The 25,961-nt window shown below is 49.1% G+C and overlaps 1 protein-coding gene and 1 long non-coding RNA gene across 2 annotated transcripts in view; one reads left to right on the forward strand and one right to left on the reverse strand.

Annotated features, from left to right (window-relative positions):
- Positions 1 to 3,029: 3,029 nt before the first annotated feature.
- Positions 3,030 to 19,452, reverse strand: LOC144806327 (uncharacterized). The gene is made up of 3 exons (XR_013605767.1): positions 18,102 to 19,452; positions 16,561 to 16,693; positions 3,030 to 3,768 (listed from the first exon to the last, which is right to left on the reverse strand). It is a non-coding gene; the product is annotated as an uncharacterized LOC144806327 (long non-coding RNA).
- Positions 19,453 to 23,485: 4,033 nt separating this feature from the next.
- The window catches only part of LOC144806328 (uncharacterized), a 162,748-nt gene continuing 160,272 nt past the window's right edge, over positions 23,486 to 25,961 (forward strand). The window contains exon 1 of the mRNA XM_078672716.1: positions 23,486 to 23,643. The gene's annotated coding sequence lies outside the window, so the exon portion shown is untranslated. The remainder of the gene's footprint in view (positions 23,644 to 25,961) is intronic.

The following is a 25,961-nucleotide window of genomic DNA, read 5'->3' on the forward strand; positions in this document are numbered from 1 at the left end:
GCAAGGAAAAGGCCTTGTCTGAATTCTACTCATGATACAAATGGTGAGTTAACATCTGCCCAGAGCCTGCATATGTGATACATGCCAGTGAGATAATGAAACCCTCGGACCCCAGTGCTTCTCATGGGTGGTGCTTATATGTGGCTCCGATTGTCACTTCTGGAGCAGAAGGACGTCAACACTGAGCTGCACAAAGTCATCTACGAAGGTGCAGCAATACTGCTTTCAACTTTCAGGATTCAGTCTGGCTCCTGGGGAATATTCACCAGGTGACGAATCTGCAGGTAAAGGAGTATCCACCAGCAAGAGTGTTATCAAACGTAATCTGTTTGTTACGTTTTACTGCTGTTGTATCTTATGATTAAAATTCTATATTCAATAATGTTAACAAGTGTACAAAACACTGCACTCAAAATATATATTTTAGTCATATGTTAACAAACAAGGGTGAGTAGAAACCATTGGGGTTGAAAACATTTAATACATTCATATTGTGAATTTTGTGGCAATTTGTTGATTTTTTCAAACCCTGATATTTCTCCGGAGGTTGCATGCGGGTAGCCTAAGTTATCCTGCAAGACTTATTTGCTTAATCCTATTGCAACTACAATGTTCGCTCTTTCTGTGAAAGTGAGGTTGCGTTAGAAGGTGTTCTGCAACTCAGGATCCGGGTTCCTATTCACCTGGTGTGGATGCATTTATAGTGAGACTGACTTTCTGACTGAAACTTTTCTGGCATTCAGAGTATGTATAAGACTTTAGTCCAGAATAAATTCTCACGTGGAATGAGACTGTATTCAAAACTAAACCTTATCTGACATTCAGAACATCCATCAGGCTTTTTCCCTGTGTGAGTTTATTCATGTCAAGTGAGAAGTAATTTGTAACCACAAGTTTACTTGTATTTCGAGGAATCATAAGGATTATCCCCAGTGTGGATTCTCTCATGTTACATAAGAATGTCTTTCAGATAGAAGCTTTTCTGGTTTTCGGAGCAATGAAAACGTTTTTCACCACTGTGGAGACTCTGATGAAGATTGAGATACCTTTTCTGAATGAATCTTTTCTGGCAGTCCCCAGAATGGAGTCTCTCATGGTTAGAGAGGTATTTCTGTCATTCACTATTCCCTGTGTCTGTTTGCTCATGTAGAGTGAGATAGTTTTTAAAATGTAAGCTTTTCTGGCATTCAGAGCACTGATGATCATTTCGGATCGTGTGTGTTTGCTTATGGTGCTTGTAACAATCTCAACTCTCAATCTTGTCTGTCTTTCAGAGTAGTGATAAGGTTTATCTTCAGTGTGGATTCTCACATGTTCAGTAAGAGATTTATGGCTAAAACGTTTTTGGCATTAAGAGCACTGATAAGGTTTCTTCCCAGTGTGGGTTCTTGTATGTTTAGGGAGACCGCTTTGGTCATTGAAATATTTCTGACATTCAGATCACTCATATGGTTTTTCCCCAGTGTCAGATCTTGTATGCTGAGTGAGACTGCTTTTGTCACTGAAATATTTATGTAAGTCAGAGCACTGATAGGGTTTTTTTCCCCAGTGTGGGATCCTGTAGGCTGAGTGAGACTTCTTTGGACACAGAAACATTTCTGGTATTCAGAGCACCGATATGGCTTTTTAGCCAGTGTGGGTTCTTGTATGTTGAGTGAAACTTTTTTTTTCCCTGAAGCATTTCTGGCATTCAGAGCATTGATAAGGCTTTTACTGAGCGTGGGTTCTTGTGTGTTGACCGAGACTGCTTTGGGAACTGAAATATTTTGGCATTCAGAGCACTGATAAGGTTTTTCCCCAGTGTGGGTTCTTGTATGCTGAATAAGAGTGCCTTTTTCACTGAAACATTTCTGGCACCCAAAGCACTGGTAAGGTTTTCCCCAGGTGTGGATTCCTGTATGTTTAGTGAGTCTGCTTTTGTCACTGAAACATTTCTGGCATTCAGAGCACTGAAAAGGTTTTTCCCCAGTGTGGGTCCTTGTATGCTGAGAGAGACCACTTTTTTCACTAAAACATTTCTTGCATTCAGAGCACTGATAATGTTTTTCCCCAGTGAGGGTTACAGCGTGTCGAGAAAGACTCTGTTTAGTACGAAACCTTTGCTGGCATTCAGAGCACTGATAAGGTTTTTCCCCAGTATGGATTCTCAGATGTGCAGTTAGAAGAAAATTACGTTTGAAATTCTTTTGGCATTCAGAGCACTGATAAGGTTTTTCCCTAGAGTGGATTATTGCATGTCGGAAAAGACTGTTTGATATAAAACCTTTGCTGGCATTCAGAGCACTGATAAGGTTTTTCCCCAGTATGGATTCTCAAATGCTCAGTGAGATAAGATTTACGGCTGAAACTTTTTGGGCATTCAGAGCACTGAGAGTTTTTCCCTAGTGTGCATTCTCACATGTTCAGTGAGGGTGAGATGTTCAGCTAAATATGTTTTGGCACTGATATCTTTTTTCCCTATTTTGGGTTACTGTGCGATGAGCGAAGCGATTTAGTTCTTGCAGTCCATGCTTTTATAATATTTCTAGAGTTAATGCTCCACGTTTGGTTTTCTCTTGCTTATATTCAATGGTAAGAGTGAACCACATTCTAGGGTCAGGGCTTGTTTAGATAATGTTCAGCATTAATCTCTAAAAGAAAATGTATGTAATCTTCTCAAAACTTGAATTGAGCAAAATATATCTGGAAGCAGTCCTATAACACCAGACAAAATATTTTTCACGGATATTGGGCTTTAGGTTATGGCCTGTCCGGCAGCAACTTATTTTGTAACTGAAGTTTTTCTCACATTCATTTGTTAGGTTCTTAGCAAAGCAGTGATAAGGTATTAGGCAGATATTTACTGAATAATTATTAAGTACCTTTTTGCACTGACATAATGGTGGTAACTAAGGCCGTTAGAACATGCACAGTAGTATTGTGGATCATCAGTCGCAGAACATCAGTTTCTGTTAACCTTCCTATGTTTGGTGCAAAGTTTCTAGTACAGATGAGGGAGATCTATTTACATTAGATATAGCACCACGGTGTTCACTTAATTCATTTTTATATTTAACAGTTTTACACATCACTCCTGCACAATAGATAATGTTGAGGCAATTTACATAGAATTACAGCACAGTACAGAATAAAAAGGAAACATATATTTGAGATGGTATTGAGCAAAAAAAAAGTGGTGAATTTTTAAGGGTTTTGTTAAGTGAGGAGAGTTGGTTGCAGTATTATATTCAGAGGCAGAAAGTCTCAAAGGTGCGCCATTAATCAAAACTGGTGGTTGAGCAAGGGTGATTTTGAATCTCTGCTTTTGGCTGTTGGACGTGTCAGCTTCAGAGTCTTCTTTCAGAGTCTTTTCTTTGATGGTCTGCAGAAGAAACCTTTTGTTATAAATTTCTTTTATCCAGCGTGTGCTTCCTCTCAGGAATTGGATTAGTCTTTAGATGAACATTATTCTGTTATGCTGAGGCAATTTGTCTTTCTGGGAAAATTTCAGATGAGGATGCTGAAGTGACTGGTCTTTCCACATTATTTCTGAGGTTGTGTGCTCGGATATGGTTCTGTTCTGGTGAATGAAACACATACTTGGAAAATTCACTTATAGGAACAGTACTTTTATCAGCTAAATGTTCCTCACCACACCAAGATTTTGGAAACGGTTTCAAACTCAGAATGCTGGATGTCCTTAATTTTTTCAAAACAATCCTTCTTATGGCATTGACATTCAGTTGCCTGGTGCTAAATCTTGCTTTCTTTGTTCATAATTTCAATCGCCTGTAGTATTAAAATAAAATAGTTAAGACATGTAAATTTGCAAAAATATAATTCACAAGCCAAATCAATGTAGAATTTTTTAAAATTTGAGCTACTTTTCCGACACAGCAGAGAGTAGAATGGTAACCTGAGAGGATTTGTAGAATTTTCACGATTTTAATCAGCTCCAAAAAGGTTACATGTACACTGTGAAGTTGTAAAGTCATATGGGATGACACAAAACAGAAATATAGAAATACTATTAATTCATTTGTAATGTAGATTTCTGGGACGGGAATGTCCCCTCCGTGGACAACAGGTATTTCCCCTGCTTTGAGTAATCCACTACTTGTATCTGATATCTGGGCTTTTGATTTATGGCCCTAGTTTCACGCGATCTATTGTGTGGTGCGAGGCCTATGCCTAGACCTATCTCTCAACCATGGCCCTGATTACAAATCAAGCGCAATGAAATTAAGGCGTACTTTCATGTGCTCATTTCATTCCACCGGATTATCAGTTGTGAGGTTTTTCTGCACCTGTATTTATTGGGTACAGAAAACAGAACACCATTTTTTGGCAGACTGAAAAATTAGACGAAAAGCTACACGAGACTCTGGGTGCAGCAGAAGCAGCAAGACTTATTTAGGTGTTTTTTACTAACTGGGGGAACATACAATAGTACAACCTGTTAGAAATGCCCAAGTGGCGAAAACCCTGCCTGAGGTTACGCCTGTGGTCCAGTCGGCCACAGTGTGGGCTCAAATGCTGATGGGGGGAAGGTCCAGAGGGCCTGCTCTTACCGACAGGCCAGGTGATCTTCAGGCAACTGCACAAAAAGGGTGAGTGGATGCCCTACTGAATGCAGCCATGCACCCAGGACAAAAGAGCTAGACAAAAACCTGCTAGTGGGCCACTGCTCTCTTGAGTGTGCAGGTATGCTCTTCGAGTGTTAGGCAGTTGGAAAGTTACCCTGAAAGAACTGCCTCATCCTGTGAAGGGGATAAACACTTAGGACTGAGCGCACGTGCGCATTGGGGTGAATGAACTGCACCTGTACTATATTCATGCTACTCTTAAAAGCTGCTAGAGAAGAGGGGATCATAACCGGGAGAATGAACCTGATAACAGGAGGAGAGGGATAGACATGAATAGGCGCAGCACCTGCCAACTTTACAGGCCATAGCCATTGACTTGTTTCTGATTAATCTAGTATTGGGTGCAACTGAGTGAGTAAAGGACATTTTCTTAGCAAGATAAGCAGTGTGCTGGACATTCATTCTATTGAGGCTGTTGGTTTGTTGTTGAGCTCTGAGTTCGAGCAGCCGACATTACCAAGCTGAGAATTCTGAGACTGCTCGCCCTCACTAACTTGAGAGTCAAGTACAAAAAGGGTTTCCTCAGTCCAGTTTGTAAAGCCATTCTAGGACAGGTCTCGGGACATCAAAGGAAAATGATCTCAACCCAATAGCTCCTGCCTACGCCATGGTCCTGAACTGGATTGAACATAAACCCTAGCAAGGCACTTTTATTACATCCTTTGTCAGGCTAAGGCGTTTGGTCCTTGTATGTTTCTAGACAACATGATGTTTGGTTTAACCTCAATTCCTAGGATGCTTGTTTCCAGTCCAGAGAGGGCCTGACCTGGCAGTTCGGGCTGGACTGTTCCCATTGGGCACAGTGTCAAGACTGATTTGCATATGGCTGGGTTCAAACTGGAATGGCATGGTGAGCAAAATAACGATAGATTTAGGGCCAGATCTCTGTACGGGGGTGAATGTATGACATTAGTCTGCATTCTGTCCATCAATTGTTGTTTTTGTATTTACACTTACAGCACCACAGTCAGGCTGGACGCACAACAATCCAGCTGACTTGCATTAGGTCAGGCAGACGATCAGTTTATCGGACAGGGTACTCAACCACGCTTGTGAAGGAGTACCCAGTTCACCAAACACTAAATCAAGACCTATCTTGTCTGTGTTATGCATGTATCTCTAGGTCTGCTTCATTATGTCCATCATTCTTTGTATGATCTACCTGTTACTGAGGCTTGTGTGTTTAGTACAGGTTTAGTCTCTGGGTGTTTGTGAAGGTGTATCTAAACCCTGCATTTTAATCTACACGTGTTGTTCATTCAGTGTGTTCACGCCCTTGTAATTATAAAAAGTGCGTTACGCACGACCAGATGTCTCCTTGTCATGACTTCTGAGTAATGTTGCATAGTTAACAGCAGCATCATTGCAAAGTATTAAGAGCCTGATTTAGAGTTCGGTGGTTGGGTTTCTCAGTCACAAATGTGACAGATATCCTGGCCACCGTATTAAAAGTGCCATTGAATATAATATACCGCAGCCATTTTACTATCGTTCGCCTATCTATTTCTCTTATTTGGTTATCTTTATTTTACTTTTTGCTCTTTCCTTATTGCATTTTCTATTTCTCTCTATTCCTTTCTTCTTACCTTTCTTTGATTCCTTACTTAAGAGTGCTCAGCCTCGTAAAGCATTTCATCCATTCATTTGTGTTCAATCTTTTCTGTCATCAGGATGACTGCAGAGATATCTTTACTTTTAGAATGCTAAAAATTCTATTTCAGGAACAGAGGCAAGGAGTCTGTTCATCTTTCTCCACTTTAATTCATTCAGCAGCCTTTAACACACAACTGCCTTCCCAAGAAAGCCTCAGAAGGGCCATCCTACAGGCCCAGCCACAGATGCCAGCGCCTGACCCCTTTGTTCTGCCTCCCTCCTCCCCCAGCTCCTTAGAGGACAACGATTATCAGGGGATTCCTGCGGGCAAAGTGTCCCATCTGTTCCTGGAGGGCACGGTGGACCTCACTCATGAGCTAGATGAGCACACGGTTACTTGCTTGATAAAATATATCTTAGGGACCCAAAGAAAAGCATAGCTTGCTTGTGGTGGTCATGTCAAGACAAATTATTGGATCTTATGGGAACGATTACAAACATCTTAGATATGGCTACAGAAGCCAATCAGTCAGGGACCCATGTATCTGTAATCCTGTTGGGCAACCAAAGTGAGAGCGCTCGGTGGGTGAGACGGCGTTCTCTCTTAATTAAAGTGGATCCAAAGCTTGGGGTTTCAGAAGCAGGCTCACTGCGCAAAGGGTGTTGTTCGGGGACTCTTTTATAAAGGAACTCAGTAAATATGCTTCCACATTCAACTCTTTGGATAAAGCGCAGCCATCTATTAACATACTTTACCTCAAGATGTTTGTCGATCCCCTATAGAAAACAGGCTTCTCCTTGATCCCAAAGTGGAAAAACCCATTTCTACAATTTATCGTAAACTTATTAACAACATGCCTGATCCCCTAGTGTCCCTGTGGGAAAGATGGGAGGGTGACGTAGGGGACCTGGAGGATGACGACTGGCAGGATGCACTACAGAGCCCATGCGAAATTGCAATTCGCGCCAGTTTCCGATTGGTACAGCTAAAAAATTTGACACCGGGTGTATTACCCCAGAACTCATCTATATGCCTGGGGAAGAAGCCAATCGGCCCTCTGTGCGATGGGACGTAGAGGAGAAGGTACATTCTACCATATCTTGTGGGAATGCCCAGATATAGTACCCTTCTGGACTAAAGTTGTGGACACTGGTGGTGGGTTCTCCGGTCCCGCTAGAGCCTAGGTGGCTATTGTTGATGATCAAAGGGGCCACGGACTGGTCCAAATACAAAGAGATCTGGCTAGCAATGGCGGCAGGGGTGGCAAAAACTAACATAGCCAGTGGCTATGTTAGTGGCAGTAGAGGAGTGTGGCTCAATGGTTAGAGCGGCAGACCCTGATGCAGAGTTCTGGCCAGGGACCAGGGTTCGATTCCCGCCTCGGCGGGGTCTTGGGCTCAATTTCCTCGGACCTGTTAATACTCGCCAGGTGCCTATTCTAATCACGTGCCCCACGCTGCAACTCTGGGCAATAGCTTGCTTAGCCTCCACACCGGCCCCAACAGCGCTAAGGATGCCTGGCTTCACCCTGGGGTGCCCAGGAGTGGACACTTCACAGGGAAAGCCAGGAGGGGTTCCACAGCGGTATGAGTATCAGCGCCAGGAAGCCGAATAGGCGACACCGTAAGGTGACAGTCTGGTGACAGTGCGCTCTATAAATACCATGACATTTACATTTACTGGGGGAGCAGGCGCCCCCACAGTCGGACCAGTGGTTGTGAGATCTAGATTGGTGCCAGCCAGCCGAAGAAACTATTTACAAGTCCATAAAGAAATGGAACAAGCATTTGCAATGCAATCGGTCTCGCTCTTGGGACCTTATACGTATTTAGCTTTGCAGCACATTAGCCTGTGTGCTGAAACAACTATTGTTCTTTAACATGGAAGGAAAGTAAGCACCAAACTGTGTGACACGCCAGGTATGGGAACACATGGAGAGGAATATTGCCTTTCAGCAGGAAATGGGATAGTCCAAAGCTCTGTTTTTTATATAAAATGAGGGCCTTTGGTGGTGATATATCTGAAAATACAAGATTAAAGAATATATATTGTTGTCTACATGTGCACAGCAAAGAGCAAGGAACAAGTATTTCAAGGGGGGCATAGCACCTAGGAGAGAGCAACCATACATGTACTCTCTCATTGAATGCGCAAAACAGCGCTTGAAATGGAAAAATAGACGTTGCTGGTTTCTAAGAAGTGTCGGTACTCCTCAATTAAAAGTATACCATTTTCTTGAGAAGTGCAGGTACTCTCCTGAAAAAAAGTTTTTAATTGCTTCCTGACATTTTTGACCAAAATGTACACATAACATACACCTACTTCACTGTGCTAAAATATTTCATAAAAAATCAAAGATGTCTATTTAGTCAACCAATAAATCTCACGAGCACTGCACGAGCTAACATTCCGGACCTCTGAGCAAATCACTTGCAGACAGCGATGGATAAACATAGTAACAGAGCAGAGCTTTTCGTAGAAAGATGACCACACTGGCATTTGAGATGTAAACAAGTGACAAAATGCACTCCCTCTACAGTAACCTAGTAGAGTTCTTTGCCGAAAGACATTTCAGATGTAAAGATGTGCAACACTACCATCTTTGTATAGTAAGCAGGAAGAGATGGCTACAGAAAGAAGGCCACTGTGGGATTTCAGAAGTAAACCTGTGCAACACCACAATCTATGCATAGTACAGGACAGAGCTGTTAGCAGAAATGACAACATCGGCATTTCAGATGTAAACATCTGCAAAACCACAATCCGTGCACACTAACCCATGAGCTATACAGGTAGATGGCAAACCATTTCAGATGTAAATATGTGTATATGTAACTCCACAGCCCGTGCACAGCAGCCGAGTACAGCTCTTTGCATAAAGAGGACACCCTGATATTTCAGATGTAAACAAAGTATTGAAACGTTTTTTTAGATACAAGTATGTGCAACACCACAACCTGTGCATAGTAAAAGAGTACAGCGGAGCTGCAACCACGCCATCGGGCAGCCGTGAGGGAAACGGCGGTGCGGGTCGAGGGACTCTGGCAGACAGGAAGCGCTGAGAGACTTCCTAGCTCGAACCCGGGCTGCTTCACGCCATCGGGCAGCCGTGAGGGCAACGGCACTACATTCCCCAGAAGCCTCGGGAGTGGCGGCGCACCGTGACGGGTGCTGAGCGACAGGAGGCGCTACAAAGCTCCCCGCGGCAGCAAGCACTGCGGGGTCTACAGCGGAGCTGCAACCACGCCATCGGGCAGCCGTGAGGGAAACGGCGGTGCGGGTCGAGGGACTCTGGCAGACAGGAAGCGCTGAGAGACTTCCTAGCTCGAACCCGGGCTGCTTCATGCCATCGGGCAGCCGTGAGGGCAACGGCACTACATTCCCCAGAAGCCTCGGGAGTGGCGGCGCACCGTGACGGGTGCTATGCGACAGGAGGCGCTACAAAGCTCCCCGCGCCCTCTCGCCCCGCGAGGCGCGCCCGCGGTAGCGCCCGGGGCGAAGCCCGGTCAAAGGGCGGGCCCTCTGTGGCCCTCAGAGGCCTGAGGAGTCTGGCCTGGGCCAGAAACGCTGCTCGGATTGGGTAGGCCCCTTTTGTTTGTCGATTCTTAGTAGCAATTGAGACATTTTAAATATTGTGCCTATAATTTGTATGGTTCTGCATTTGCTCTGTTTATCTTTTTATAGTGTGTGTTACAAGCTCAATGTCAAAGGCTAAAGCAGGCAACATGCCTCTGGGACAGATTGCCATTGATAACTATATGGTAAAAAAGGTCGCCCAGATAAATAGCGATCAACGTGCCTCATTAGGGAAAGGAGATACCACAGTATGTACACAGGATGATCCTCTGGTTGTTGCACAAGATACAGAGGCTACTAACAGGGCTAGTTTGTCCAATTCGGAAATGCCCTCTCTGAGGTCACCCGACCCACTATCAGCCAGCCCATCAACATGTATGCTGACACTAACACCCAACTCTGTAAATGTTGAGGCAATGGTACATTCAGGAGAGAGGGAGCAACCCGATATAAATAGTGAAGCGAGTGAGAGGGTACCCCCCAAGAAGAGGCCATTAAGGCAGTGTAGAAAGACGGCATTACGTAAAGGGGGACAACCAACTAGCAATTTAGCGGTAGCAAACCCTAGCCACACTACTGATAACATCTGGGCAGCAGCTAACAATCCCTTTGTGTTTACGGGAGCTGATTCAGGCCCCCCAAGCAGAATGCCAGTACTAACTTTACTATTGAGCAGTTTACTGCCTTAATCTCAATTATGGAGACCAGCCTGGGAACGAAGATAGAGGAAGCTCTTAAACCCCTAGTGGAAAAAATCGATTCCCTTGTAAAAGAAGTAGACAGGCTTGGGGGGCTTGTCTCCGCGCAGCAAAAGGCCGCTGGAGATACTAGTACTATACTAAAAGAAATAAGGTCCACCCAAGCTGAACAGGGGAAAAAAGTGCCAGCAGCAGTCAATTCGGCAGGAGCACAGAGTCCTCTAGGGAATAGACCCCAGCGGCCACCACCTGTCAGTATCCCCCAATCTAAAGCAGGAAACCTGCAGCCATGTGTTGGCTCACTTCCAACTACAGGTAACAAGATAGACCCTAGACCTGACAGAAGAAATCGCTATCTAAATCTTCCCCCGGATTGTGCGCCTTTTGTGGTGGTCTTAACAAATGTCCCTGCAGTTGGCACCCATCCGGCATCTCCATATGGCGAGTCATATGACTCACTAAAGAACAAGACAGTCTCATGGCTAAATAAGAACTGCGGTTTCCCCGTTGGGTATTCAGATCAGATAACGCTAGTTAGAAGGGTAAACTGGGTGGGGCCTTCTAATAAAGTGGGTAATGGGGATTGCATTGTGGCTAATTTTAGACACCCCCAACATGTGGCAACTGTACTCCTGAGAGCTGCATCACTGGTATACAACGAGGGTAGTATCTGTGTTCGTCCACTGGGCTACTTTTATGCTCACCTTTGCACGGCGCCCCCACAACTGAGTAGGCCAACACCTCGGTTTGATACTTTGACCCCGAACATTGGGAATAATGGGATGCAATTTACATACAATGTAGTTAATTCTGGCGGGCTAGGTTTTCCAACTAACCCAGGGAACAGACTTGATCTCGGTGGGCAACGCCAGACGGCCTATAATGTCAACACTCATAACAGATACAAACTCCTGTCCGGTCTTGACATGTGTGACTGACATAAAGTACCTGTGAGTAAGGATGGATTAAATGTAGCTGATCTAATATGCAATATTGACTCTACCAACCCACAGGAGCCCAATAAATATGTGAACATTGTGTCTTGGAAAGTTGCGGGTCTTGCAACCAAACTGGCAGATGAAAAATGGGTTTCTTTTATTAAACAATTTAAGGTTATTTGCCTCCAAGAGCCTTGGGATGTGGAGTGTGAAATGTTCTTAGAAGGTTATAAAGCGTTCTCTGTGCCAGCAACTCCATCTAATAGAGGAAGACCAAAGGGAGGATTGGTGATCTTTGTCTCTGTTTTGATAACCTCGAGTATCCTCACCATTAATGTACAACGTTCATGTGCCCAGGGTATTGTTATGTCTGCCAAAAGTAATAGGGTTGGACTGGTCAATTTTTACAATGCTAATAATACCATCCTAGCATCTAATGACCTAATTTGTACTAGATGAATATATTAATGTCTCCATGAAGAAACACAGCCTTAATTTAATGGTCATGGGAGATTTCAATGTGCACCTCTGTGGCGATCCCCTTAGGAAGTGTATACGGGATTTAAACTGCGATAGAGCAGACGGGCTACACTTTGTACATACAGCAGAGGGTGAATTTTGCAATTCCATGATGAATGACTTAGTTTTAACAATGGGCATGGAAATTAGAGATCCCGGTAAAAGCTTTGACACTCCGACTTTTAAGGGGCATGGCAGAGGCACCTTTATTGACCACATGCTATTTTCTGAAGCTCTGTTGCCTTTCTTAGAATCCTTTGATATTAACAAAAGTGAGTTCAGTGATCACAACCCCCTTGTGGTTTGTCTCAGGGGTTTTGGCCTCTCAGATGTCATGCCCTCACGCCTTGAAGGCAATCTGACAACGACTGATGGGAGGCAGCGCTTAAAGTGGTCAACTATTACCCCAGACCTTCTGTATAAAAATATAGAGGAATCCTGTGCAGATGAAATTGTTAATTGTACAGGGTCAGATCCGGTGGGGGTGCTTAATGCCTTTCAAGCTTTGGCGGGGAAAGTGTCAGGGTTACTCACGAAACCATCAAAGGGAAATTTAGAGAAATGCGGGTCAAGGTGGTTTAACCAAGAGTGTTCAAAAGCTGCCCGTAACCTGAAGGCGGCATTGGCAGATGTACCGCGGAACCAGGAGAAAATCCGTCTCTGCCGCAAAGTATATAAGTCTTCCCTTAAAACACATAAGGATACTCTGCGTGTGGAGGCCTGGAATGAGCTTTTGGACCCCGAGACCCTAAATAGTAGCACAAAATTCTGGCAGTTAGTAAAAAAACCATTCCTGTCAGAACATCCGGGGGATGGGCTGGAGTGCTGTATAATGAAAGAGGATTGGTTTCGTCACTTTGAATCACTGTACTTTTCAGCCGATCTTGGCAATGGTGTGAGTTATCCTAGTGAATCTAAAGGAGTACTCAGGTTTGAGTGCGGCGAAGTGTTTGAAGCCATAGAAGGTTTAACATCAAACAAAGCCCCCGGCCCAGATGGCATCCCCCCTGATTTATTTAAGTCCAGACCACATTTCTGGGCTCCTATCTTGCAGGCGGTTTTTAATGCTGCCACAGTGGTAGGATGTCCAGTGACCTGGGGGGTGTCAACCATTGTCCCGGTTTTCAAAAAGGGAGATAGGGGTAGCCCATTGTGCTACCGTCCAATCTCCTTAATTGATTCAAAGGTTAAAGTTATCGGGAGAGTTCTGTTGAGGAGAATCACCAGTTGGGCAACCGCAAATAATGTCATGTCCATATCTCAATATGGATTTTGTGAGGGCAGATCCACGATAACTCAGTGTCTTAATTTGTTTCTCATACTCAGCAAATACACGGTGGCCCAGAAGGGTACGATCCACCTCGCCTTCATGGACCTGTCGTCAGCCTTCGACTGTGTTAACAGGGGGAGGCTGTGGCAGCACATGAGGGCGAGGGGAGTCGACATTGGGATTGTCGACTTCCTGGTGGATATGCACCATCAAACTAGTGCCAATGTAAGATATTCAACTAATGGGGACACCACTGATAAGTTTATGATAAATAAAGGAGTACGTCAGGGATGTATTCTTGCCCCTTTTCTTTTTAATTTTTATATTAACGATTTGGATGCAGCTCTACAATCCATACAGGCTGACTGCCCCAGAGTAGGCAGAAGGGGCATCCCCGTGCTGTTATACGCGGATGACGCGGTTTTAATCTCGCGCACGGAGAAGGGGCTCCAGGCACTTTTAACTGCTTTTAATGTCTTCATGTCTGATAGGGACCTAATGGTCAATAATTCTAAGTCCTATATAATGCAGGTTGGCCAACGCCCAAGAAAGAACTTTGTATTCAAGCTTGATGATAATCCCATTCCGGTCACAGAAACTTTTTCTTATCTGGGTGTGTTAATTGACTCGAAGTTAAGTTGGGCCCCTCATCTGGTGAAGAAGAAGAATGATATGTTGAGGGTTAATGGAACCATCCTTAATCTTGCGAAAAAAAATAGGAAAGAAACCAATATCAGCAATGATTAAGTTATATAATGCCAAGTCTGTAGCCACGGCGGTGTACGGCAGTGAACTGTGGGGCTATGTGTCCAATACTCAATTACAGGTTATCGAAAACACCTTCTTTAAACGGTTACTATGTGTCCCTGCGAGTACCCCGAACCTTGTTGTGCACGAGGAGTTAGGGACACCGTTTTTATGCGATAACCTAGCACTGAAGCCACTGACCTGCTGGGTGTCGCTGTGGCTTAACAAGGAGATACCACTCACTCACCAGATTGTACGGGATGTAACATCTCAGGATAACTGTATGCGCATCCCCTGGCTAAAATACTTGAAATCTTGCTTTGAAATGCTGGGGTGCCCCAAACTGTTTTCCCATCCGAGTGGCATTGTGAAGGGGGACATATCAGCGGTTAAAAGAGCCTATCTCAAGTTTAAATTGGCGGACAGAGAAAGTGTGGAAATGCTGAAACCAAGTGTCAGAAAGTTTATCATGCTAAAGTCGTGTGGTGGAATGGAGCCCTACTTGGCTTGCGCCTTCAGCTCACATGAAAAGTTCCTGCTGACTAGGTTCAGATTTAACACTTTTCAGCAGCTCTTAATAAGACCCAAATCAGACATTTTTAGCAAACACGTAGCTCCCTGCGGCTGCGACGGGAAGTCTCCCCAGGACATGCTACATTTTATATTTTTATGCAGGTTTTATGATTATCCCAGACGCTACTTTCTTGTTGATTTGCTGAGAACATTGGATTTTAAACAAATCAGACCTGCCCTCATTTATTTGCAGCTCTTGCACCAGGACTGTGTACTCCATATTTTGTCGTTTTTAAAACTTGCACTGAGAATAAGAACTTACTTAGACCTATGATCTTTTTTAAGCGATATTGCACTTTGTCAGGACCAGTAGGCCACTTTCTGCTAACTAATAATCATGATGATTTTTAATGATATTTGTGTATAATGTTTTTAATAATGTATTTATGTGCAATTTGATAAAGTAATCAATGTATGTACTTTTTATGGTTTGAAATATTAACCGAAATAAAGTCTTATTTTGATTTTGATTTGATTTGTACAGATAGATGACAACCTTATAATTCAGATGTAAACACGTGCAACAACACAATCCCTGTATAGTAACATAAGAGTTGGCTGCAGACAGACACCCCACCAGTGTTTCAGATGCAAATATGTGTAACACCACATCCCGTGTATAGTATACAGCTCACCCCAAAAAGATGACACCCTGATATTTTAAATGTAAACACATGCAACACCACACTCCCTGTATAGCAACCTAGAGAAGCTGGCAGCAGAAAGATGACCACACCAGTGTTTCAGATGTAAGCATGTGCAACACAACGGATGGAGACTGAGGAGAAAAGCAGCATGAGGCACAAGGAAAGAGACTGAGGAGAAGAGTAGCGTGAGGCACATGGAAGGAGTCTGAGGAGAAGTGCAGCGTGAGGTACTAGGACGGAGACTAAGGAGAAGAGAAGCGCGAAGCACAAGGTCGGAGACTGAGGAGAAGAGCAGCGCAAGGCACAAGGACGGAGACTGAGGAGAAGAGCAGCGCAAGGCACAAGGACGGAGACTGAGGAGAAGAGCAGCATGAGGCACAAGGACGGAGACTGAGGAGAAGAGCAGCGTGAGGCAGAAGGAAGGAGACAGGAGAAGAGCAGAGTGAGGCAGAAGGAAGGAGACTGAGGAGAAGAGCAGCGTGAGGCACAAGGACGGAGACTGAGAAGAGCAGCGTGAGGCACAAGACGGAGACTGAGGAGAAGAGCAGCATGAGGCACAAGAACGGAGACTGAGGAGAAGAGCAGCGTGATGCAGAAGGAAGGAGACTGAGGAGAAGAGCAGCGTGAGGCAGAAGGAAGGAGAATGAGGAGAAGAGCAGCGCGAGGCACATGGAAGGAGTCTGAGGAGATGAGCAGCGTGAGGTACAAGGAAGGAGGCTGAGGAGATGAGCAGCATGAGGCAGAAGGAAGGAGACTGAGAAGAGCAGCGTGAGGCAGAAGGAAGGAGACTGAGGAGAAGAGCAGCGCGAGGCACAAGGACGGAGACTGAGGAGAAGAGCAGCATGAGGCACAAGGACGGAGACTGAGGAGAAGAGCAGCGTGAGGCACAAGGAAGGAGAGTGAGAAGAGCAGCGTGAGGCAGAAGGAAGGAGACTGAGGAGAAGAGCAGTGTGAGGCAGAAGGACGGAGACTGAGGAGAAGAGCAGCGCGAGGCACAAGGACGGAGACAGAGGAGAAGAGCTGAGTGAGGTACAGAAAAGGAGACTGAGAATAGCAGATTGATCTGCATTCTAAACATCTTAGAGGTCCATGGGGGGATTTATGTCACACTAGCTGTGAAAACCGAGGCAGACTAAGGAACACTATGTTGGTCTACTGATTGCGACAGTTAGGGACCCATGGCTGTATAAAGAACAGTGTGCACAGGAAGGCCCTTTACATTATGGTGATGCCTACCTAATGTAAATCACTGTCGTAGATACTGAAGACAAATTGTTTCTGTGAAGTAGTGCTATGCACAATGTTATTATAGCAGCATGCAGGGCAATTTGATCTAAAATATTTTTTTTAAAAGATGGGCCGGCTACACTTACCAATTACTAATGTCCAGGATTTATTTTTTAAAAAGGGGAAAACTCAACCGTCATCCGCTAACCCTGTCTTTTTGGCCTCGCTGGTGTCCATTGGCTGCTCCTCTGAAGGCTCGGGGGCTTCAGGTGTGGCCAACTGTGTGTCAAGAAAAACAAATGCTGTTAAAAAGGGGCAGCGACAGCTTAGACAATACAGTACTGGACCTTTTAGTTGAAGTTCCGCACATTGTCGTCGCAACGCTACAGTAATAACAGCAACAGTACCTCAAACCTTAAAATCGTAGCCTCTGTTCATGAAGTAATGAGTCTCCAAATCCACAGTTTGTCACCAAATTGTAGTTTAGTCTTCCACCCAAACCGACACAAAGGCATCTGCTTTATCTAACATCTTTATTCCAAGGTGCACTGTACATGAGAAACAGGTCTGTACAGTTGCGCTGCGCCAAACAACTGCCAAGCAGATCGCCTGGAACATTGCAGCCTGGAAGCGTGATGTGGTTCTATTCCACAGAACCACATTACATATCATAACACAAAAGGGACTTGTTTGTGGAGTCATAAATAAAGCACCTGATAAGAAATGCAGGTGGGCCTCGACCTTGCATGGACCTTATTGGGGCCAGTGGGTAACGTGCCCAGACAACTAGCATGAGGGTTGCATGAGCACTGTATGTACTGTGTGTGCTGTGTCCTGATTGGCTATGTATTTCCTAACTTTATGTAGCATCTTACTATATGGTGTTTTGGGAATGCGTGCACCCTCTGGGCAGGTGTGTGGTATTGGGGTCAATTTTCCTGGACAATTGTGGTGTTGCTAGGCTTATCTGGGCTATGGACCTAAGGTTTCTATTCGCGCGTTTGTCTGCTGCTACGTACTAACCCACCTGTGAGGTGTCGAGAAACCTAAGGTCTATGTTACAGAGCCTGCCTGACCATGCATTTTTGGATTGGGGTTAATAGAGTGTTCATGGTGGGCGAGTTTAATAGTGATGTGATTTCACTCGTATATACAAATGTATCATTATAAACATTGGCATCAATGTTATCAATATTAACAATGACACAAAAGGTCTACCTATAGACAGCTAAAGCTGTCTGTAGACAAGACCTAAAAAAACAAAAAAAGGAAATGAATGGGACCCACAGAAAAAATAGAAATCCAAAGGACTGTCTTACCAGCTCTGCCAGTGGAGCAAACAAATTTTCAGCAAATGTGCATAGGTGAACAGGTAAAGTGGTGTCCCCTGTAGGTAAATATAGTGAGACCCACATGCTATATGATGTCATGGCCCAAGCAGAATGTGAAGTTAGCTCGATCAAAAGAATTGCTAAAGAGGGCTAACCCAAATCCCGCTGTATATGTTCATATTTCTTTGAATATTTTTTGATTACGAAACCCTAGCAGGAAAGTAAAGGTGTAAGATAAAATAAAAGATATATTTAATGGACACAAAGCTACACTGTTTGGGTGTTGAAAGAAGATTCTATGGATTGTTTACAGTAGTGTTTTTTGAGGCTACAGTGCATTTCACACATTTACCCACATTTTAGTACTGCTCACTTATTTGACTTGGAACCGCTGGAATGTGGACTCCTTGGCAGGGAGCTATGCAATAAGTTTCACACGAGTGAGGCTTGCTTGGAAAAGCAGCAGTGGGCCTGAGAGATCAAAACTTAAGAAGTGATAACCACTGGTCCTTGCTTCCCTGTCTTCCATTCAGAGTGAATCCAGCCTTACAGATGGAAGGAACTCTGTTGTACCATCTTAATCCCCCCTTCTATCTTTAGTGCTGCCTGCTGTGTAATTTGAAGATGTCACACGTTTGCCGGGGATGCAGAGGACGCGATGTAAAATAGTAGGCGAGTCCAGAAATGACTTTAGCAACCACTTCAAAGCCTGTGTCTTTCAGAGATTAACATCTCCTTGAATGTTGCCTGAAGAATCAGTATTGCTCGGATGAAGAGTCATCGGTGGGCGCTAAAAGGTTTAGTACAACACATCATTGGAGTGTGGACGAAAAGTCAGTTGAGCTCTGACTGAGGACTCTGCAGAGTGAGGTCAATACAGAAAGCTGCTTTAACCGAACTACACACAGGAGGAGACCTGGGCACAATTCGCATCACTCTGGCATAATCGAGTGTAGTTCTGTCCTTTCACATCATTCTCATTCCATGAAATGCATGCACCGAGACTGCTGCGCCAGGCCACGTAAATATGAGCGCAAGGTCACAACCTGAGCCACAGAGAGCGAGCAGCCTGTGTGTGGAGAGGGTGTGTTTACACAACTGTTCAGTGAGTGTGAAATGCATCTACGCCTCCAAAGTGGATGAGGGAACGCGTAGAGTACAGCAATCAAAGCTGGTTTCCATTTCTCCTACTACCTATGATTTTCCGTCATTTGTCTGAACATTCTCTTAATGACGCAACATGAAATAATCCGAATTCTGCACACTCCTTGACAGGATCCCAGGAGCATTTATAGGTCTTTCGGTAGCATCGGGTGTTGTGCGTCTGTAGGATGGTGAAGTAGCAAGTGTGGGCAGTGAGAGGTGTCCGCCTAGGACAGTAATCCAGACCGGGGAGGGGCGGGGAGGGTCCTGGGCGCCGGGAGAGCAGTGTCTCAGACTGTTGTTCGAAGCTTTTAAATCGCCTGTAAATGTCGCAGGGCGGCTGGGCGAGCTCGGCGCTGGATTCCAGTTTAATTTATTTGGTTCCAGCTGAAAACGCAGCAGTGGGAGCCACGACAGACCGGCCTTTCTCCTCAGAGTAACTGAAGTTGAAGCTTCTGATATTCACCCCGGGACAGCCGCGCTTCCGCTTCCGGGTAATGTTTGCATTGCGCGGACAGGTCAGGCAAAATACAGTTACTGGCCTCAGCGCATGCGCAGTTGTTAATCAAAAGGCACTCAATAACCCGCGGCTGTGTCTGTCCTCAACGCATGCGCAGTTGTTAACCCATCAAATCCTCTTTAAATCGCGCTCGTAGTTCGGTCTTGGAGCTTTCCCGTGTTTAGACGGAAGACAGTGTGGAGCTTCGCTATTATCAGCGCATGCACGGCCATAACGAGCAGACATCCTGCGCATGCGCACTTGTGGCCACACTGTTTCTGCGCATGCGCAGCTGTGGATCCTGACCGTGGCTCTTCTCCCGCGCGCGGTTTGTTGATCCTGGAGTCACCTCAGGGCCGCCGCCGCCGCCGCCTCCTCCTCTCTCAGGCCGAACGCACGAGGGAGTAAAGGTAAGAAACGGCCTCGCGGTCGAAGAGCATTGAGGTATGGGAACCTTGGGGGGGCGGGGCCAGTGATAGTGGGGGCGGGGTCTGTAGGGGGCGGGGCCATGGATCTGTGGGCGGGATAAAACTAGGGGTCATTGAATGATTCTCTCCAGAGTGCGCATGAACGCTCCTCCTCTGCCCGGGGCGGGGTCTGTGGGTGGCGGCGGGGCCTGTGGGTGTGAATGCTCCTCCTCTGCCCGGGGCGGGGTCTGTGGGTGGCGGCGGGGTCTGTGGGTGTGAATGCTCCTCCTCTGCTGGGGGCGGGGCCTTTGGGTGGGGGTGGGGCCTGTGGGTGTGAATGCTCCTCTGCCGGGGGCGGGGTCTGTGGGTGGGGGCGGTGCCTGTGGGTGTGAATGCTCCTCCTCTGCCGGGGGCGCGGCCTTGAGGTGGGGCCTGTGGGTGTGAATGTTCCACCTCTGCTGGGGGCGGGGCCTTTGGGTGGGGGTGGGGCCTGTGGGTGTGAATGCTCCTCCTCTGCCCGGGGCGGGGTCTGTGGGTGGCGGCGGGGCCTGTGGGTGTGAATGCTCCTCCTCTGCCCGGGGCGGGGTCTGTGGGTGGCGGCGGGGCCTGTGGGTGTGAATGCTCCTCCTCTGCCCGGGGCGGGGTCTGTGGGTGGGGGCGGGGCCTGTGGGTGTGAATGCTCCTCCTCTGCCCGGGGCGGGGTCTGTGGGTGGCGGCGGGGCCTGTGGGTGTGAATGCTCCTCCTCTGCCCGGGGCGGGGTCTGTGGGTGGCGGCGGGGCCTGTGGGTGTGAATGCTCCTCCTCTGCTGGGGGCGGGGCCTTTGGGTGGGGGTGGGGCCTGTGGGTGTGAATGCTCCTCTGCCGGGGGCGGGGTCTGTGGGTGGGGGCGGTGCCTGTGGGTGTGAATGCTCCTCCTCTGCCGGGGGCGCGGCCTTGAGGTGGGGCCTGTGGGTGTGAATGCTCCACCTCTGCCGGGGGCGCGGCCTTGAGGTGGGGCCTGTGGGTGTGAAAGCCCCTCCTCTGCCGGGAGCGGGGCCTGTGGTTGGGGCCGGGACCTGTAGGTGTGAATGCTCCTCCTCTGCCGGGGGCGGGGCCTGTGGGTGTGAATGCTCCTCGGCTGCCGGGGTCGGGGCCTGTGGGTGTGAATGCTCCTCGGCTGCCGGGGTCGGGGCCTGTGGGTGTGAATGCTCCTCCTCTGCCGGGGGCGGGGCCTGTGGGTGTGAATGCTCCTCCTCTGCCGGGGGCTGGGCCTGTGGGTGGCGGCGGGGCCTGTGGGTGTGAATGTTCCACCTCTGCTGGGGGCGGGGCCTTTGGGTGGGGGTGGGGCCTGTAGGTGTGAATGCTCCTCCTCTGCCGGGGGCGGGGCCTGTGGGTGTGAATGCTCCTCGGCTGCCGGGGTCGGGGCCTGTGGGTGTGAATGCTCCTCCTCTGCCGGGGGCTGGGCCTGTGGGTGGCGGCGGGGCCTGTGGGTGTGAATGTTCCACCTCTGCTGGGGGCGGGGCCTTTGGGTGGGGGTGGGGCCTGTGGGTGTGAATGCTCCTCTGCCGGGGGCGGGGTCTGTGGGTGGGGGCGGGGCCTGTGGGTGTGAATGCTCCTCCTCTGCCGGGGGTGCGGCCTTGAGGTGGGGCCTGTGGGTGTGAAAGCCCCTCCTCTGCTGGGAGCGGGGCCTGTGGTTGGGGCCGGGGCCTGTAGGTGTGAATGCTCCTCCTCTGCCGGGGTCGGGGCCTGTGGGTGTGAATGCACCTCCTCTGCCGGGGGCTGGGCCTGTGGGTCTGAATGCTCCTCTGCTGCTGGGGGCGGGGCCTGTGTATGTGGGGGCAGGGTCTGTAGGGGGCGGGGCCAGTGGATCTGAGGGCGGGGTAAAACCAGGGGGCCATGAATGATTCCCTCCAGAGTGCGTATCTACGCTCCTCCTCTACATGGGGCTGGGTCTGTGGGTGGGGCCTGTGGGTAGGAATGCTCCTCGTGTGCTGGGGCGGGGTCTGTGGGTGGGGGCGGGGCCTGTGGGTGTGAATGCTCCTCCTCTGCCGGGTGCGGGGCCTTTTGGTGGGGGTGGGGCCTGTGGGTGTGAATGCCCCTCCTCTGCCGGGGGCGGGGACTGTGGGTGGCGGCGGGGCCTGTGGGTGTGAATGCTCCACCTCTGCTGGGGGCGGGGCCTTTGGGTGGGGGTGGGGCCTGTGGGTGTGAATGCTCCTCTGCCGGGGGCGGGGTCTGTGGGTGGGGGCGGGGCCTGTGGGTGTGAATGCTCCTCCTCTGCCGGGGGCGCGGCCTTGAGGTGGGGCCTGTGGGTGTGAAAGCCCCTCCTCTGCTGGGAGCGGGGCCTGTGGTTGGGGCCGGGGCCTGTAGGTGTGAATGCTCCTCCTCTGCCGGGGTCGGGGCCTGTGGGTGTGAATGCACCTCCTCTGCCGGGGGCTGGGCCTGTGGGTGTGAATGCTCCTCCTCTGCCGGGGGCGCGGCCTTGAGGTGGGGCCTGTGGGTGTGAAAGCCCCTCCTCTGCCGGGAGCGGGGCCTGTGGTTGGGGCCGGGGCCTGTAGGTGTGAATGCTCCTCCTCTGCCGGGGGCGGGGCCTGTGGGTGTGAATGCTCCTCGGCTGCCGGGGTCGGGGCCTGTGGGTGTGAATGCTCCTCCTCTGCCGGGGGCTGGGCCTGTGGGTGGCGGCGGGGCCTGTGGGTGTGAATGCTCCACCTCTGCTGGGGGCGGGGCCTTTGGGTGGGGGTGGGGCCTGTGGGTGTGAATGCTCCTCTGCCGGGGGCGGGGTCTGTGGGTGGGGGCGGGGCCTGTGGGTGTGAATGCTCCTCCTCTTCCGGGGGCTGGGCCTGTGGGTGTGAATGCTCCTCCGCTGCTGGGGGCGGGGCCTGTGTATGTGGGGGCAGGGTCTGTAGGGGGCGGGCCAGTGGATCTGAGGGCGGGGTAAAACCAGGGGGCCATGAATGATTCCCTCCAGAGTGCGCATCTACGCTCCTCCTCTACATGGGGCTGGGTCTGTGGGTGGGGCCTGTGGGTAGGAATGCTCCTCGTGTGCTGGGGCGGGGTCTGTGGGTGGGGGCGGGGCCTGTGGGTGTGAATGCTCCTCCTCTGCCGGGTGCGGGCCTTTTGGTGGGGGTGGGGCCTGTGGGTGTGAATGCCCCTCCTCTGCTGGGGGTGGGGCCTGTGGGTGGGGCCGGGGCCTGTGGGTGTGAATGCTCCTCCTCTGCCGGGTGCGGGGCCTTTTGGTGGGGGTGGGGCCTGTGGGTGTGAATGCTCCTCCTCTGCCGGGGGTGGGGCTTGTGGGTATGGATGCACCTCTGCCGGGGGCGGGGCCTGTGGGTGTGAATGCTCCGCCGCTGCCGGGGGCGGGGCCTGTGGGTGGGGACAGGCCTGTGGGTGTGAATGCTCCTCTGCGGGGGGGGGTCAGGCCAGGCCCAGCTGCGCTCTCACTGACGGCGGCACAGCAGCGGCATTCTTACCACTCAAGACGGGTTAGGTTGTGATCGGGCGGCCGTATGGTTCTTGTGCGCGCCTCCTGCGCCTGTGCGGCCAGTGTTTTGAGCTCGCTTCCTCCGTACCTCCGCACCGCCACCTCTTTCCGCATCTTCCGAAAGGACCTTAAAACTCTTCTCTTCATCCAAGTACAAGCTTTTCACATTTGCTACCCAAGTGCTTGCGTCAATTAGGTTCTCCCTATTAGTGGCCCAGTGGGTAAGGTTGTTTAAGTAATGCCATAATTCTTGGGATTTACTCGGTGCCAACAGCTCAAAGATCTTAAGCCATTTTGCCTCAGTACATTCTCCTCTTGTTTTCCAGACCAGTTTTGAGTTGATTTTTGCAGCTGATTTAAATTGCATTTTGGCAGACTGATCCGGTTTTCTGGTAAGCTCTGCGTTTAGTATTTAATTGTTTGGCACTTTCCTTGATTGGTATGACGTGTCCTAGGGAGTGTGCTGGGTCTGTGGGAGTTTTGTGTGTGGTGCTCCCCGAAGCAATCAGGCTAGTTCGTAGGCGAACACATGATTCCTTCTCGAGACTCGATTCCATATTTCTCCCTAGGAGGATGGTACACAGAGCACTATCAGCAAACATTATGCCTAGAGCCCTGTCTGATCATTCATCCGTTGCACTCAAGGTTCGGATTGGCCCTGGGAGGCACCCTCTTAGATGGCGCATGTCGGGGTGGTAGCTGCAGAAAGAGGAATATAGGGAACACCTGGCCAAGGAGATAGATAATTACCTGGTTGCAAATGTAGGGTCAGTTGAGTCACCGGCTGTGCTCTGGGAGGCGATGAAACCCACTTTGCGGGGTTGGATATTTCCTGGTGTGTGGCCGCGCGGAAGGAAAGGCAGAGGGACCTATTGCGTAGGGAGGCGGATATTGAGGCACTGGAGCGAAGGGGCAGGGAGGTGGATGGGGGACCGGCCAGGAGACAGTTGGTGTTAGCTCAGCAGCAGTACGCAACACTCTTGCTAGACGAGGCTCGTCAGGCGTGGCTGCCAACGTGCAGTAGTGTCTGTCGATGGGGAGATAAATCGAGCAAAATGCTTCACCGTCTGTGCCAAGGTTCATTTCATGCCCAGCCCTTACCACGGGTCGTGGACCTGGTGGGGGAGCCGATATTAGAACCCTCTGCTATTGCCGCAAGCTATGCGGCGTACTTGGAGGACCTATACTCTCCCAAAGAGTGCCAAAGAGTGCCTTGGGGAAGCGGTTATTGTGAAATTTATTGATGATCTCCTGCCTAAGACAGTTTCGGATGAGGTGCGAGAGCACTTGGATCAGCCTCTGTTGGATGATGAATTCGCTGTGGCCCTGGGAGAATTGAATCCGGGGAAGGCTCCGGGTCCGAATGGGTTTCCCTGCAATTTTTTTAAAGGTTTTTTTACGCACTTGGCCCCGCACTTTTGGCCGGTGGTGGAGGAGGCGTGGGAGGATGGATTGCTTCCCCCGGACTGGAGGCATGCGGAGATAGTGGTATTCCACAAACCAGGTGGACCTTCGGAGCAGCATGCATCATATCGCCCCATCTCCCTCCTCTATATCGAGGCAAAGGTGTTGGCTAAGACTCTAGTCCATCTGGACCAGGCAGGGTTCATGCCTCAGAGAGCGACCCGCCACAATATTAGGCGTGCGCACGTAGCTATGTCTGTCCATGGGCGGCTCGGGGAGTCGGCGGCACTACTGCTGGCAGACATGGACAGGGCCTTCGATTCTCTGAGTTGGGTGTACCTGTTCGCATTGCTGCGGAGGCTCAATCTGGGAACGTGTTTTTTTGCTTATCTGCAGCTGTTATATACTACCTTAACGACTTCGGTGTGGGTGGGGGGGGGATTTCTTGTTCTTTCCCTATCCGGAGGGGTACCCACCAGGGCTGCCCCCTTTCCCCCTACCTTTTTGTGCTCGCTATGGAGCCACTGGCGGCCTGGGTGCGAATAGATGCTCAGCTTAAAGGGTTTCGATGGGCACCAGGACTTACAGATAAGATAGCATTATACACGGATGACCTGCTGTTCTTTCTTACAGACTTGCATAGATCGGGCCGCGATTATTGCGCATTCTCCAGATTTCCGGTGAGACCTTGGGGCTATATATGAATCCACATAAATCCACACTCTGGGTCCTGGTGGTGGGTCTGGGTTGGGGGAATGGGCATCGGCCCTACAATTGGCGACGGGGGGGGGGGGGGGTGAAGTACTTGGGTTTCTTTTTGTCCAATGTCCCGGCGGTAGCCAGGGAGCGTAATTTGGCCCCGGTCTGGGATCGTACTAAAGAGGATCTCAAGGTGTGGTCTCGTATACCCATGACGATTTACGGTCGGTGAGCTATATTTAAGATGGTGGTGCTCCCTCGTCTTCTTTATCAGTTACAAAACCATCCCTACCAGATTCCACCCCTATGGTTCTGGCAGGTTAATTCGGCACTGGGCGGATTTTTATGAGGTGGAGGCGCGGTTAGGGTGGCCCTGTGCACATGCTTCCTATCTACGCACACGGGGGGACTAGCTACATCGGATGTCCTCTCCTACTACCAAGCTGCACACTTGCTGGTTCTTAACGAATGGTGGTACGGAGATAGGAATGACCCGGCTTATGCGGTTGAGTGGCAGCTCATGGGCAGTCACTCTTTACATATGTTATTGTACTCCGCACCACGTCAGAAGACTCTGCCCCCGGCTACACAGGTTGTGTTTCATATT

The sequence above is a fragment of the Lissotriton helveticus genome, assembly GCF_964261635.1.
Source record: "Lissotriton helveticus chromosome 1_1 unlocalized genomic scaffold, aLisHel1.1 SUPER_1_unloc_63, whole genome shotgun sequence".
Taxonomy (NCBI): Eukaryota; Metazoa; Chordata; class Amphibia; order Caudata; family Salamandridae; genus Lissotriton; species Lissotriton helveticus.